Source organism: Lissotriton vulgaris, unplaced genomic scaffold, assembly GCF_964263255.1.
Source record: "Lissotriton vulgaris unplaced genomic scaffold, aLisVul1.2 SCAFFOLD_2398, whole genome shotgun sequence".
Classification (NCBI taxonomy): domain Eukaryota; kingdom Metazoa; phylum Chordata; class Amphibia; order Caudata; family Salamandridae; genus Lissotriton; species Lissotriton vulgaris.
The window spans coordinates 242,499-258,389 of record NW_028255800.1 but is presented as its reverse complement, the minus strand read 5'-3'; the positions used below and the strand labels follow the sequence as shown (position 1 = coordinate 258,389).

At 46.1% G+C, this 15,891-nt stretch overlaps 1 protein-coding gene across 2 annotated transcripts in view; it reads left to right on the top strand.

Annotated features, from left to right (window-relative positions):
• LOC147658892 (F-box-like/WD repeat-containing protein TBL1XR1) overlaps positions 1-15,891 on the top strand; it is a 294,359-nt gene that overhangs the window by 75,567 nt on the left and 202,901 nt on the right. For both annotated transcript variants that reach the window (XM_086952052.1, XM_086952053.1), the window contains exon 3: positions 6,546-6,608. The gene's annotated coding sequence lies outside the window, so the exon portion shown is untranslated. The remainder of the gene's footprint in view (positions 1-6,545; positions 6,609-15,891) is intronic.

Sequence of the window (15,891 nt, the reverse complement as noted above, 5' to 3'; positions counted from 1 at the left end):
GTTGGAGTTGGCTGAGGGGTTGGTAAATTCTTTGACGATGTTGAATAATTCCTTGCTGTTGTGGGCGTTGTTGTCTAGTCGGTCTTTGAATGCGGTTTTCTTGGCAGATCGGATAAGTTGGTGGTGTATGCGGGTGGCGTTTTTGAAGGCGTCTCTGGTGCTGGTGTTTGGGTCTTTTTTCCAGGCCTTCTCGAGGGAGCGACAGAGTTTCTTTGATTTCTTAAGATCGTCGTTGAACCAGGAGGCGTTTTTGCTGCCTAGTTTGATTTGACGTTTTTTCATTGGTGCTAGGATGTCGGTGCTGTTGGATAGCCATTGGGTGAGGTTAATTGCTGCTTGGTCGGGGTTTGATGAGTGGGCAGGGGGGTTTTGAAGAAGCGATGAGGAGATCTGGTCGATGGTGATTTTGTTCCAGTTTCTTCGCAGAGTGGGTTGAGGATGGTTGTGAGTTGTGGTCTTATTGTAGGTGAAGTGTACGCAGCTGTGGTCCGTCCAATGGAGAATAGTGGTGTGACTGAAGGAGACATGTTTGCTGGAGGTGAAGATAGGGTCGAGTGTGTGGCCTGCGATGTGGGTGGGCGTAGTGACAAGTTGTTTGAGTCCTAGGTTGGTGAGATTGTCCAGAAGGGAGGTGGCGTTGGTGTCATTGCTCTTTTCCAGGTGAAAGTTGAGGTCTCCCAGTAGAATGTATTCCTCGGAGGGGAGGGCGTGTGGGGTGATAAAGTCAGTGATAGCGTCGCTGAATTGTGCGCGGGGACCTGGGGGTCGGTAGAGGAGTGTGCCTCTGAGTGTGGTCTTGGGGTCGGTGTGGATCTGGAAGTGAAGGTGTTCGGCGCTAGAGAGGTTGTCGTCTGAGCTGGTTGAGATGCGGATGGAGTTCTTATGGACGATAGCGATGCCTCCTCCTGTTTGGTCGGTGCGGTCTTTACGGATGATCTTGTAGCCTTCCGGGATGGCAATGGTGATGTCTGGGGCTGATGAGGCGTTCATCCATGTTTCTGTTAGGAAGGCGACGTCTGGAGAGATGGTGTCTAGTAGATTCCAAAGGTCGATGGCGTGTCTGTGGACCGAGCGGGTGTTGAGCAGGATGCATTTTAAGTGGTTGGTGTCAGATCTCTGTTGTGCGCTCGTGGATGAGGAGTTTATCTTGATGCCGTTGAACTTGCAGGAGTAGCATGTGAAGGGTCCATGGGTGTGTCCAGGAGCATGTGTGTGTGTATATATATATATGTGTGTATGTGTATATGTGTGTGTGTATGTGTGTATATATGTGTGTGTGTATAATGTGTATGTGTGTGTATATGTGTGTGTATGTGTATGTGTATATATGTGTGTGTGTGTATATGTGTGTGTATATATATATATATATGTGTGTGTGTATATATATATGTGTGTGTGTGTATATATATGTGTGTGTGTGTGTGTATATGTGTGTGTGTGTGTATATATGTGTGTGTGTATATATATGTGTGTGTGTGTGTTTATATATGTGTATGTGTGTGTATATATGTGTGTGTGTGTGTATATATGTGTGTGTATATATGTGTGTATATGCATGCGTGCGTGTATATGCATGCGTGCGTGTATATGCATGCGTGTGTATGTGTGCGTGTGTGTGTGTATTTGTGTGTATATACATGTGTGTGTATATGCATGTGTGCGTGTGTATGTGTGCGTGTGTATGTGTGCGTGTGTGTGTGCGTGCGTATGTGTGCGTGCGTGTGTGCGTATGTGTGTGTGCGTGTGTGTGTATTTGTGTGTATATATGTTTGTATATATGTGTATGTGTGTGTATGTGTGTGTATGTGTGCGTATGTGTGTGTATATATGTGTGTGTGTATTTATGTGTACATCCCAGCCGCTGTGGACATGTGATCATGAAAACATTTTTCACTCACAGTGCAAGCCATCCACTGGGTGAAGGTGGCTGACCCATTGATCGATGCTGCATACTGTGCTGTGGGAAGAAAAATGTGAATGGCGCTTTAACACATCAGTAGATTAAGAGAACTGACTCCACTTCTGGCCAGGCTTTCAAAATAAAAGTATTCAAAGGAATACAAAAAATCCCAATTGAAAGCAGTCGGTTGGGCAAAAAGTTCAAAATAAATGTCTAATAAGCAGGAATTACGAGTGGTTAAGTATTGAATATTGCGTAGATGGAGCTTTTTGGGTGTAAAGCAGAACCTTGTATTTTGTTGCAACATTCACTAACACGAGGCAAGGCTAGCGCTAGTTCTTCATGGGTGCTGAGCCATTGAAACGATTATGAACAGTCTGCAAAAGGAAGTATTGCATTGAAGTGTCACAGATGAAATGGATTTGAAATGGTTTGCTGTTCACTTTGAGCTCAAGTTTGTCAGAGCTGTAACTGCCAGAATCAAACAAAGAAGCAGAAATAAGTTTCTGCTGTTGCTCATAAAGAGTATTAATATGCTGCTTTATGAAATTTTCAAATGGACAATTCATTTGTAATTGTACATTGTTCTGCCACTAAAGGATATTAGTAGCCAATTGTGTTAATGACTGTTAACAGAGTCCTATTGTCGGAGCAGGAGCTACTAGGATCCCAGCTCCCGGTTAGGCCTTTCTCTACAGTCTTAGCGTGTAGGTCAAGAAGATTGCCCTTTGATTTGAAGCCCCAGTAGTACATTAAAGCTGTGAAGAAAAGGGTTGATTTAGGCAATGAATTTATGTGAAAAATGCCCTCTCTGTTAACTAGACACATAAAGGATATGATTATGTTTACACTAGGTAGATGCCAGAAAAGGGAGGATGCATTTACATTATTCTCTGTGAAATAATCCAAACTCGGGGCAAAGGTTTAGACATCCTTGCAATACCTTCTTGTGTATACTTGATATTTAAATCATTATTGCGGTCACTTGTGCAGGTGTCAAGCAATCTATATACATCCCTTGCAGGTAATCTGGTTGATGTCAAGCTGTTTGTGTTACTTGTGCCGGTAGGAATGCTAAAGCGACCTTGTTTCCTTACAGGTATTTTTAATGTTGTGTTCTCTGTTGTGTTGGACTGATATGTATGTTTCTGTGTGCAAAATGAGCTGGAGTAGTAAAAATACCAAACTTACATCATTTCTACTGTCTCTTTGGAGTTCTGTGCCGCCCATATTGATTTTTGCTAAATAATAATGCACTTGCCAAGCTTCACTGGCTCCCTATTAAAGAGAGAATCATTTTCAAGACTCTCTGCTATGCACCCCGTATTGCTCAAAACAAAGGCCCTAGCTATCTGATAATCTTATTACCATCCATAGACCGATCAGAGACCTTAGATCGTCAGGCATGATGCTATTTAAAACCCCCCGCATCACAAAAGCTAAGATGGGCGGAAAATCCTTCCGCTATCTGGCCACCAAATTTTGGAATGCTCTGCCAATCCATCTACGGATGGAGCCATCTGAAATGAGTTTCAGAGCTAAACTTAAAACTCACTTATTCCCCAGATACTAACTTTATCTCCTATGGTTCATGTTCTTCCTGATGGGTTTGCATTTTGCAGTCAGCGCGGGGACACACAGCTTTGTGCAGCCAGGCGCTTAATAAATGCTTATTATTATTAATGTTTCTATGAAGAGGATTAAGTTGGAACCTCAGATGTAGAGATCATGCTTTTGGCAACACACCTTAATTTTGGCACCCAACAAAACTGACTGGTGCTGCTGTGCTCTGTTCTAATCCAACCCGATTCAGTTTAGGGTTTTATGGAGCCTTTCAAGACTAAAAGGGCGAATGAGAGGAGTCCCGCAAGTGGAGTCCTCATACGTAGTATGCCTATTCAGAGCTTTTATGGATCCGCAGTAAATGTGCATTTGCTGCATTCTCATTTACTGCATCTTTGGGAGCGTTGAGAATTTTTATGCTGTTTAACAGAGCTTGTTGCATAATGTAACAGTTAGTTCCTCGGTTTGATACTGGGTTCCTTGCTCCCTTCCTCTCTTCCTCTACTCCTTTTTTAGGTCGAGCCTGTCAATGCGTGTGCGCATTGAGCTTGCAAGAGATATTGGGGCTTAACGAGAGCTTAACCATCAGCGATTTGATGCTGTGCCCGTGAAAAGCAAGCTCAATGCGCAAGCGCATTTACCTTAAAAGCGCGTGCACATGAAAGCCAGCCATCTGTTGCTTCCCCAGCGTGGTGCAGCAGCTTCACTTGAAAGGGATCCGCTCCGCCCCCTGCTGCATCAAAGGCTTTCATTTCGCACTTTTCACGGCAGCTTGTCTCCCTTCTAACGTACCGGCTTGTTTATTTTATTCCCTCTTCGACTTTTAATTCCTTTCCCTTCTCTTTGTTTCTTTCTTGCTCGTTGTTTCTTTTGCCCTCTTTTTATTTCCTGAGACCTCACCCCTTTCCTTCACAGCCTTTCTTCGTTTGCTTACCATTTTCGCTGCATTCACTTCACTTTTCACAGCCGCCAGGCCGTGTCGCATTTCTCCTCCCCCCTCCCCACAGCAATGCCAAGAGCTTGTCTCCCTTTTAACGTACCGGCTTGTTTCTTTTATTCCCTCTTCGACTTTTAATTCCTTTCCCTTCTCTTTGTTTCTTTCTCGCTCGTTGTTTCTTTTACCCTCTTTTTATTTCCTGGGACCTCACCCCTTTCCTTCAAAGCCTTTCTTCGTTTGCTTCCCATTTTCGCTGATCTTTCCATTCTTCCAGGATGCTCTTCGTTTCCTTCCTTCAGATTTCACTTTGTTTTTCTCGCTAGGTTTTGTTCTTTAGTTTTGCCTACTTTCTGTTCCCCACTGGCATGTTTTGTGTCTGTTCCTGTTCTTCTAGCACTCAGTTCTTTGTCTTCCAGCTGTCCCTCCTCCCTTTGCCTCCTCCAGCTGACAGTGCCTTCCCCGGTGTATGTCTCAGCTGTTGTTACAAGAGTCGGCCGCGAGCGCTAAGGCTTCTTCCACAAGAGACAGACCTCTGAACACATGACAGTGAAGCGACGTTCCTTCTCTTTTGCATACATCACTGAATAAGACGTGTTTGTTTCTACTTTTTAAAACCAGTTCTTCAGCGTAAACACTGATCGTGTGCTCTTTTATCCGCGGCAACATGCCCGTGTTAAGGCAGGTATAATAATGTTTCAGCCACTGCAGGCAATACAGGTTTTTGCCGTGACATGTTCTTCATCGCGCTCTCCGCCCCCCGTGCAGATATGCGGGTCTATTTCACATACCACCACATTATCACTCCGCAGCACCACCACAGCACCACTCAGCGCAATCACAGAGCCACTCAACGCAATCACAGCGCCACTCAGCGCAACCACAGCGCCACTCAGCCCAACCACAGCGCCACTCAGCGCAACCACAGCGTCACTCAGCGCAACCACAGCGTCACTCAGCGCAACCTCAGCATCACTCAGCGCAACCACAGCATCACTCAGCTCAACCACAGCATCACTCAGCTCAACCACAGCATCACTCAGCGCAACCACAGCATCACTCAGCGCAACCACAGCATCACTCAGAGCAACCACTCTCTCAATGTTTCAAGCTTTATTACAAATGACACAAAAAAAGTTAAATAATGCTATAGGTGTCACATTTGCAAATTCTATGAATAATAGTAATATAATCTTTATTGCGTGATTTAAAAATAAACCATTGCAAGTACAAAACATTTAAAAGGTTTCAACATTTGCAAATTCTATAAATATTGGCATTTACAATAACAAAATTAATACATTTCCTATTATAAATACATAAACATAACTTAAAAAATTATTAGATTTACAAGACCAATAGCTCCAACTTTTCTAATGCGAGACCTATTGCATTTCTAATGCTTGTTTAATTTCTATTTTTATTTTGATAATCATATTTCAAAAACTAGTTAGCCCCGTTGGATTGTGGATTTACACCATTGCATCAGTAGTCACAGTATGCCAGCATTTATATTGTATTCATCAATGGTTGGCTTAAACTTTAGAAGTAGCTGATCGTGATTATAAAAAATTATGGTCAGAAAGCCCCGCCTTCGGTGTTAGGTTTAATGTGGATGCTCTTATTTTTTTTTGCCTTTACTCAATATTTTTTGTGGCGAATAATAGGACTGCTAATTTTGCAATAAAAGCAGATGATTGAAGACTCTTTGATAGGCCTAGGAGGAAACTAAGGAGAAGGAATCAGTGCCTTACTTCCCATGATACTTTGTCATTCTGCCCTTCGATTGAAAACGAATGATCCTACCTGTGAGGGACCATGAATGATTTTGTATTATTAGATGTGAGACTGTGAAAGACATTTTCATTAAACATTACTTGACATTATGGGTCAGGAAGATTTGTACTATATTTTTAGCCACCTGTAATGGTGCATACAGTGGTAGCCAAGTGTCTTAATATCAAGGCATGGAGTGTGGTAGTTCTTGAGAAGAAGTGTACTCTGACATTGTGGCAGTTATTTATTTGTACGAATCTTGTATGATTTTAACGTCGATCACTGGCAAAATTGTTTTATTTTCTGGAACAATCACAACAGCAATGTGATTAGTAATTTTAATCTTTTTCTTTTATAATCTTTGTCTTTTAGTGTAAAGTTCCTGCGATTTTTGGTGCACTGCAGATCTTTCACATCAATGCACTTCCAATGTTGGTGAGTAGTCATTTTTTAAAATTGTATTTTTATTTCATTGATATACAAAAATCTCCCCAAAAATATTTTGCACACATTCAGAAATTAAAATTGACACAAACTGACGTAACACTGAACATGATAAAATGCACTTCCACATTGGATGGATTTGAAGTTTTACTTTATATAAATTTGCCCTTGATGTCTGCATTTGTTTCCCTCTAGAGAGTATATGTATGTTAGTTTTCGTCCGCTAACGATGTCAATTTATTTTTAAAAATGTTTACAAACGTAAGGTTAAAGATATGTGGGGATAAAAATCAAGTAAACCACAGATTTAGGAGGTTCAATTTCTAAATTTGGGTGGGACGGGACGTGGGAGGGTTCAGCGTCAAAACCTTTTTGTAAGAATTCATATTTTTTTACCTGCAGGTGTAGTTTTGCAATGTTTGCAAATTACGATATTTGGATGGATTCTGTTGGCGAAATTCTATATCTCACACACCTCTACTACAGATGTATTGTTGATAACGCTGTTTTGAAATACAGGGTTTTAATGTTTATGCTGGAATCTTTATCCACCGGAAACAACTTAAATCTTGACAATGCCAAAGGTTTTTAACCCATTGAGTTCTTTCAAGATTGCCTTATAGGGTTAGCAGTCGTTCATGAAAGTAACGTCTTTCAGTGCTCATGTTTACCTCAGAAAATACCCAATTGTGGGATGCAGTACTCATCACTGTAACAAGGGATAAACCCATAGTCACATAACAATAATATGTCCATCGTATTGTCAAAATGTGCCCATCGTACTGCTAAAGAATATGCCGAATCCTAGAGACAAAGAAAACGACCTGGCAGACATTGTCGACATATTTGCCTGTATACCAAAGATGTGCTTGTCACTATTTTGCCATCCTATTTAGTGTTGTAGCTCTCATTTGATGCACAACCGGCACATCCTTCTGATGAAGCGCTTATGTCGCCATTCTTTACCTGAGCGTGATGTGTGTACATTTTGTTTCGTATCCCGCAGGTGTATTTATTCTTCATATGCTCAAACTATTACATGAGTGTATGCCCATTTAATTCATTAGAGCAGGTCGTTTCAAATCCTCTTGCTACAGTGTATATCTGTATGCTGGGATTGTTCATTTATCAGGGTATTTAGTGTGGGGCATTTAACATCAAGCACTGATGGATGGTCCCAGGAGATGGAGGGAGACCACCAGTAAGACGGAATACTGAAGCTTGTTGCAGAGGTCACATGGAAGAGAATTGGAGCAAACAGCGAGAGAGATCAGAGTGATCTTAGTGGTGGAAAGCAGCAGTGGACGGCTTTGAATATTGGTTGACTGCTACCTTTTCAAAGGTTTTTTTGCAGCATTGCTTTATGGAAACAAATAAATTAATAACATGCGTAGTAGGCAAGAATAGCAATATTTCCATTTTCGGATAGACTTATAGCTTCTGCTTCCTCACCTTTTGAATATTCCCCAGGCATCAAACTGGATGCAGAAACTTTTCAGTAGTACCTCTGCGCGTCTGAAGGTGGCACCTTGCAGTTCTGCACTGATCTTCTCCACAAATATGTGGGGCCACTCTTGTGCGCTAACATCATTCCCTTTCTTTCAGCTCCACCGAGTGTGAATCTGGAGCTCCCTCTTGTCTCTCAGAAACAATGTACCCCGATTTTTCTCATAAAATTCCTCAGTGTGCAGGGATGTCTCCCCCCTAAACAGACAGGACACTGCAAACAGATGTCTTTGACAGATCCCCACCAGGTATACCTGTGGTATCTGGGGTTGAGCCAATACTCCAAGACCTGTGGGGTCTGTGCTTTGATTAACCCAATGCCTTTCGCCTTTCAAAGCGAGAAAATGTGGCCAAGCCTTAGAAAGTCCAGTATTGGTAATGCTCCAAGTCCTGCTCCTGCTCCTGCTCCAAGGTTCGATCCTGGTTCCGCTGCTGTTTACCAGATCAACGGAGCCACTCCAAAGACCGGTCTTTGTCACGCTCCTAAGTCCTCCCATAAGCACAAGAAATGCAAAAAAATCTAACCAGAGTTCTGCTCCTTCACTCAGCTTACACTCCCTTGAGAAAGCGCGTGGGTGGCGCCACCCGTCTTGATCATGCTCAGGGCTCGACAAATCCGAAAAATGGTACTAGTCCTGCTGGTCTAGTACCATGGAAAATCCCCTCGACCTGACTGCAACCCACTTGACCTCCGTCTCTGAAAACGGAGCAAAAGTGACAAGTTAACAAGATTTAAAGGCATCTTTATTGCTCATTCCCTTAATGAGCAATAAAAATGCCTTTAAATCATGTTATCTTGTCACTTTTGCTCTGTTTTCAAAGACAGAGGACAAAAGTTAGTTTGACTTCCTACTCGCCAGAAAGGGCGAGTAGGACCTAAAAATAGCTCGTCCTCATCCATTCTCCCTCGCAAATGCGAGCGGGCGAGTGGATTTCTCGAGCCCTGATGCTCTCAAAGTCAGTCAACTTTGGAGCAGATTATTCAGCTGATTACGGCGCAACCCGAGTTTTGCTGTGTGAATCTTTATGGATTCACTATGCTGTGCATTATTCCGCCATCTAGTGGTTGGGTCTGGAATTGTAGTCTTTTTTTTTTGTGGCAAAGTGTGGGGTCGACATACCACCATTTTTTGTTCTTCGTGACATCGACGCGCTTCCTCCAGACGCTCCCACCTTTGGTCGCCATTTTCAGATTCTTTTTTCCGCCATTGGTTCTGGATCGTTAACGAAGAGTTCCAGGGATTTTGAGAAAGAGTCTAAGAAAATAGCAGAAAATCTATGAAAATCAAAGATTTCAACACACCCGACTACAGGTCAGGTAACTGGGACGACGGAGAAGGTTTTCAACCGAGAGCTCTACGTTCAACGGAAAATGCGCACACGGGGCTCCCTGAGCGCGGGGATTGACAAAACACCTTTCAAGTTTTGCACCAATGATCACCACAAGTACGCCCAGAAGGACCAGCATCCAGTCTGCAACCTCATCCTGCCACTCGACCACAACAGCGAGGACTGCAACGTGTGCTCGGCGTTCACACCCAAGACCCTCAGAGTAAGAGAGAGGCAGAGAAGGGCGAACTACACCATGCAGGGGCAAGGGCCACCTTCATCGCGCTGAAACTTGGGCCTCTCCAGTGGAGAGGAGGACAACATCGGCGAGGGACCGGAGGCCTGCACTGTTGTCGAGGTCCAAAAGAAAACGTCGAAGGAGGTAAGACAGTCGTCGACCCCCAGACACTCGAGCGACACTCGTAAGAGTGTACACCGTTAGGTAAACTATACATTTCTTGAGCCTTTAGTCATGCTGCGTCTGATTGAAGAGTTGTGCGCAGCTATGCTCTGGCTCTTCAGATTCCTGCCGACTCCCTCTGGCACGCCTTTGGGCACAAAGCAGCTGAGAGGTCTTGCACCTGGGATATTGCTGACTGGCTCCCCCTCGGCTCCAGCTTGTCCCACTAATCCAATCTTACCTCCTGCTCCTGCTCCTGTTCTGAGCTATCTCCAGGCCTGGTACGGCGGCTCAGATGCTGACTGTGCTGCCCAAAGAGGTGGCCCGATTGTCCTCTCCTCCGTCACTCAAACTTCATACTCCATTCAGATGAAGCACCCATTCCTGCACTCACATTACTACAAGGCAGACATCATTACTTGCACGCCCTTTTCGGGACTGACTCCGATAACGATGCCCTATCAGGATGACGTATGAGGACTTGCAGGAGGCTGCTTGGCTAGATATCTCCTCTGAGACTGCTCCCTTCACTCCCACCTGATCAACCGCAAAAGAATCTGCCTCCTCTGCGATGGTTGTGCTTAGGGCAGCCAAAGTCCTTGAGCACCAGCTTCCCACCAAGGAGGAGAAAACTAACGTTATAACTGAGGTCCTACAGTTCGACCAGATTTGTAAACTCCTTTCTTTCAATAAGGATCTGATGGCCACCCTTTTGGGAACTTCTGCTAACCCTGATTTGGTTCACTAGTCAATAGACAAATCACTAAACGCATTGCTTTGCTGCAGGTGACTCGGCTTTGCTCTCACAGCACCCTTTAACAGAAAAGTCTTGTGGTGCAAGCCGTCATGCTTGCCTATTGATGCTACCTGCAATTTGTGATATGAGAGGAGTATTTTCCGTTCGCTTTACTCCCCTTTGATCTCCCCAGCACTCCTCCGATGTTCACCAAAGTGATAGGAATGGTGATAGCACACCTTCTGATGTCAGGGGTGCCAGTCTTGCTCTATCTCAATGACTGGCTGTTGAAGGAGTGTTCGCCCCAGGCAGTCGTCGCCACCTCTAGAGAACAGCTATCTTTCTGTTATCTTTGGGGTTATCTGTCACTGTGCCAAAGTCACACCAGCCTCCTTCTCAGATGCTCCACTTTATCTTAACCATTCTGGACACGGCTTGGTTTAGTTACTTCCCTCATTGAAAGAAAGTCCAGGACATTCAGGCTATGATCACAATCTTTCAGCCTCAATCCTGGATTTCAGTGAGGTCAACTCTGAGACTGATGGCCTCCTGCGTCTTGCTGGTCGAGGGTACCAGGTGGCATATGCAGGCTCTGTGCTGGGATCTGGGCCCAACATTAATAGAACCGCTCCAACCCAGTCCAGATTTCAGGAGAGACTGCAAAAGATCTGCATTGATGGCTACTGAACTGTAATTGGCTCCCTTCTCCACTCAGTGCATATGGTGGTGACCAACACGTCCCTTCTAAGCTGAGGCACCCACCTGAAAGACATGGCGTTCAGAGACCACTGGTCTCCAGCAGAGTCCCAGCTCCATATCAAGCTTCAGGAGCTGAGAACCACCTGCTTGGTGCTGAAAGCCTTTCTGTTGTCCATCAAGAGGAGGTTGGTACATGTGCACACAGGCAACACCGCTGCTGTGTGGTACTGCAACAAACAGGACTGGGTGAGGTTACAGACCCTTTGCCTGGAGGCCATGCACAAAATGGTTGGACCACCAAGGAATCTTCCTGGTGGTGAACCATCTGACAGGGTTATTGAACGCCAGAGCAGACCTCTCGGCAGTTGCCCCATAGAGTACCATGAGTGGCAGTTACACCAGGAGGTGGCACAAGGTCTCTTCTGCGAATGGAGAAAATCTTGGCTTGATCTGTTCGGCACAGCTGAGAATGCGTAATGTCAACACTTCTGCGTGTTCGAGTTTCTAAGATGTCTTTTTGCTCATGGACTCTTTCTGCCTTGAATCGAACTTGGGACTCCTTTATGACTTTCCACTGGTGCTGCTCCTACTTTGAGTTCTCAAGAAGATCAAGACTGACCAGTCCCAAGCCATGTAGGGACTCTGAATTGGGCATGGATATTGCGGTATCCAGAATGTCGGGGCTTGAGCTTCTGTCCTCCGATCAGGCTGCCCCTCCGGGAGGATTTGCTGTTGCAGAGGCAAGGTTGGGCTCTCCTCACGGGCCTTCGCACTCTCCACCTTCATGCATGGAGTTTGGGCAGTGACAGCTGAACATGCTCGACATTCTTCTGGAGGAGGTTGATATCCGCTTGTCAGCCTGATGTCCCTCGACAAAGCCTGTATATGCCTGTCTTTGGGGCACGTTTGTGGTTTGGTACAGAACACACCTGTTTGATCCCCTGCAGGCCTAACTGTCTGTCTCATTGTTTATTTTAGATCTTGCACTGCAAGGTCTTTCTTGTGGCACTGTTTAGGGTTATCTTTTGGCATTCTTATGGTTACTTGATCAGCCCTCCTTGTTTTCCACCCATTGTTGTGCGATTTTCTTTTAAGCCGCTACAGCATATGTTCTCCCTTCTCTTTTTGTGATGCCCCAGTGGGACCTCAATCTCGTACTTACTCATCTGATGTGCTCTCCATTCAAGTCGCTATACAGCTGTTCCATGTGGCTCCTTACCATCAAGACTGTGTCCAATATCACCATTACTATGGCACTGTGTCTGAGTGAGCTTCAGGTTCGGCTCTGTTAATCGATATACACCACCTTCGTCCCAGGCAAGCTAGTTCTTTTGATTAGGGCTTCCTTTCAACTCAAGTTCGTGACGCCGTTCCACGTTGATATAACTATCACCCTGCTGGCATTTTATGCTCCGACTCACCCCTCTGAGGAGGAGGAGGAGGAGGAGGAGGAGAGGCTTGACTGCTTGGATCCCAAGAGAGCTCAGAGCGTCGACATAGATTGTACCAAAGAATGCTGGATGGACCATCAGCTCATGTGGGGTCCACTGGAGTGAAAAAGGTAAGGCTGTGCAGACGTTTATCATCTCACACTAGATTGTGCTCTGCATCAGGATCTGCTACATACTGCTGCTACACACTGCAGACAAAAACCTCCATAAGGTTGCGGGCCAAAGCTGTTGCCACATGTTAGCACGCAAAGTCCCTTTCCTAGAGAGCTGCCAGGCAGCTACATAGGCGTCCCACCATACATTCATGAAGCGTTATGGTCTAGACAGTCTGGTTCGACTAGAGGGGCATTTTACCTGCTCGGTCTTTCTGGACTTTCTGGTTTGCGTCAATTTACAGACCCACCTCCAAATAGTTACTGCTTTGGTATCCATTCAAAAGTTGAGCAATTGCGGCTAGATGGCTCTATGTGAAGAACTAGTTACTTACCTACGGTAATGCTCTTACTGGTAGTGACTCGAGCTGCAGATTCCTCACCAGCCCTCCCATCCTACCTGTTCTGTGATGGTACTTGACCCCTTAATAAGTTCCCAAGTCTAGTAATCTGCATACTGTCTACCAATTTGCTTTTGGGGCTCCCGAGGGTCTTGAAAGCAACTGATGTCAGCGTGCAGGAGTGGCACAGGTAAAATACCTGCACGTCATTTCCGTAGCAGAACGGTTTCAGTGCAGAGCTGCAAGGGGCCACCTTCCTGGATGCTGAGGTATTATTAAAAAGTTTCCGGATTCAGTCTAGTGCCTTTGGAATATTCAAAAGATGATTAATCTGAGGCAATATAGAGTCCCAACCAGAAAGAGCGTTACCAAAAGTAAGCAGCTTGTTGCTCTGTACAAAGTAAGACATCTGATAGAGACTTCTAGCTGCAGATTCCTTACCTTTGAATTCCCAGGCATCCGGCTGGATCTGGAAATGTTTGCTGAGCAATACCCCTTGTGCGCGATGTCGAGTGGCTCCATTCGGTTCCGCATGACGTGGTCTGTGTCAGCAGCATCGGTTATGACATTGCAGGCCTATATAGGCGCCACCCAGGCGCACGGACATAAATTCTTTCTTTCTGTGCCAGTTATGTGCTGATCCGGGAAGAGCTACCCCTCTGTCGCTTCTACTCTACTCTTTGTCGAAGTCTTTTCACTTCGTGTGCGAGGGATGTCTTCGAGGAAGACCGTGTTCAAGCCATGCAGTGCTTGTCACTGCATGATGTCTGTAACTGATCCCCATCTGATTTGTGTTTGGTGTTTCGAGCGTGACCATGATACGAAGTCGTGCTCGGACTGCCGGGCCATGGCTCCTGAGACCTTCAGGGAGCGGGTTTTGAAGATCCTTGCGGCCTCGCAGACGACACCGGCAAGCGAGACTCCGCTGAGGTCCCATTCGAGAGAGAGGTGGCCGCGGGACTGCTCTCATAGCCCAAAGCCCTCTTCATCTTACTCTAGGTCCTCGGGACACTCTGGGAAAAGGCAGAAGTAGTCCAAGCGGACTTAATCTTCACCTCGACTGGCGTCAGTCGTTGAGAGAGGTAAGGAGCACCGATGCTCTAGGCATGGTTCCGCTGGGCTGGAGCCGACTTTGCGCCTCCCATCCTTTCCGGGATCTTGAGCTACTCAGGCTCAAATTAGAGTTCTACAAGGCCATGTGCCACTTATTTGAGCAGAACGACCCCAATGGTGAGGCCTCTGGCCTGGCGGGATCGGAAGGGGCAGTCTGCTTCGGCCACGGTGCCGGTGGGGCCTCCGGGATCAGATCACGGATCCGGGTCGACACCTGTCGTGCCATTGCAACCTTCCCTGGTGCCGGACCCAAAGTTTGTACCTGTGGCGCCGCTGGTAGCTCCAGCCCATCCTCATCCCCAATGACATGGAGCTGGAACAAGGTTGTTTGATGCCCATTCTGACGCTGAATGAACCCAGTGGCATGCTCTCTCCGCCAATGGTGGCTATGGGGGAGGGGGCATCCTATGCCATGGTGGTAAGGAGGGCAGCTGAGGTCCTTGGACTGGAGCTGCCCTCAGTGCAGGTCAGGACTAATCTCACTGAGGTGGTTCGACCGGGGGCTTCTCCAGTCGAACCCCTTTTGCCCTTCAACAAAGCACTTATGGATTTCCTTCTAGGCATGTGGTCCAAGCCTAGCACAGGGGCTCCTGGGAATAGGATGTTTGCACGCAGCCATAGCTCGACTCCAAGCGACCCCAAGTTCCTCAAACAACCCCCCTCCCCAGAAAGCTTTGTGGTGCATGCCTCAATGTCCCAAGGCGAGTTCCTTTCTGCTCCTCCGGATATGGAATCCAAGAGGTTGGATGCATTTGGAAAGATGTTTTCTTCCTACAGCCTGGCATTGCGGTTGGTGCATACCGTATGCTTATTAGGCCGTTTCTCCCATTCCCTTTGGGAGACTGTTGCGCAAGTGCTGTCACAGGTCCCGGAGGAGGACCAGGCTGAGATGGGAGAGAGGCCAGAAGTTGTCGGCCACACTCATCTTGGCAGCCGCAGACTCCAAGCACTCCTCGGCTGATTCTGCAGGACCACACTACTCCAGTTGGTGGGAGAAATCATCATCATCTCCCCCCCCCACATGCGACCCATAACATCGGACAAGTGGGTTTTGCAGATCATCCAGGTGGGCTATTCTGTCTTTCCTTTATTTTTCTCCTCTCATTCTGCCAAAACAGGAACGGCTGATGGAGGATCATTTAAAATTGCTCCAAGAAGATGAAGCTTTCTTGGCCAAGGGATCTATAGAAAGGGTACCAGTTTCAGAAGTAGGCAGCGGCTGTTATTACCACTACTTTCTACTTCCAAAGAAGAACAAGGGGCTAAAGCCCATTTTAGATCTTTGAACTGTCAATCTCTTCCTCAAAAAGGAGAAATTTAGAATGCTCCTCTGGCTCACGTCTTGTCTGCCCTAAACCAAGAAGACTGGATGGTAGCGTTGGACCTACAGGATGCGTATTTTCACATCCCTATCATGCGGGCCACAGTTGTTACTTGCGGTTCAAGGTAGGCATCAAGCACTTTGTTTACCGTGCTCCCCTTCAGCCTTACCAGTGCCCCCGGGTATTCACCAAGGTGATGGCGGTGGTCGCAGCTCATCTGCGCAG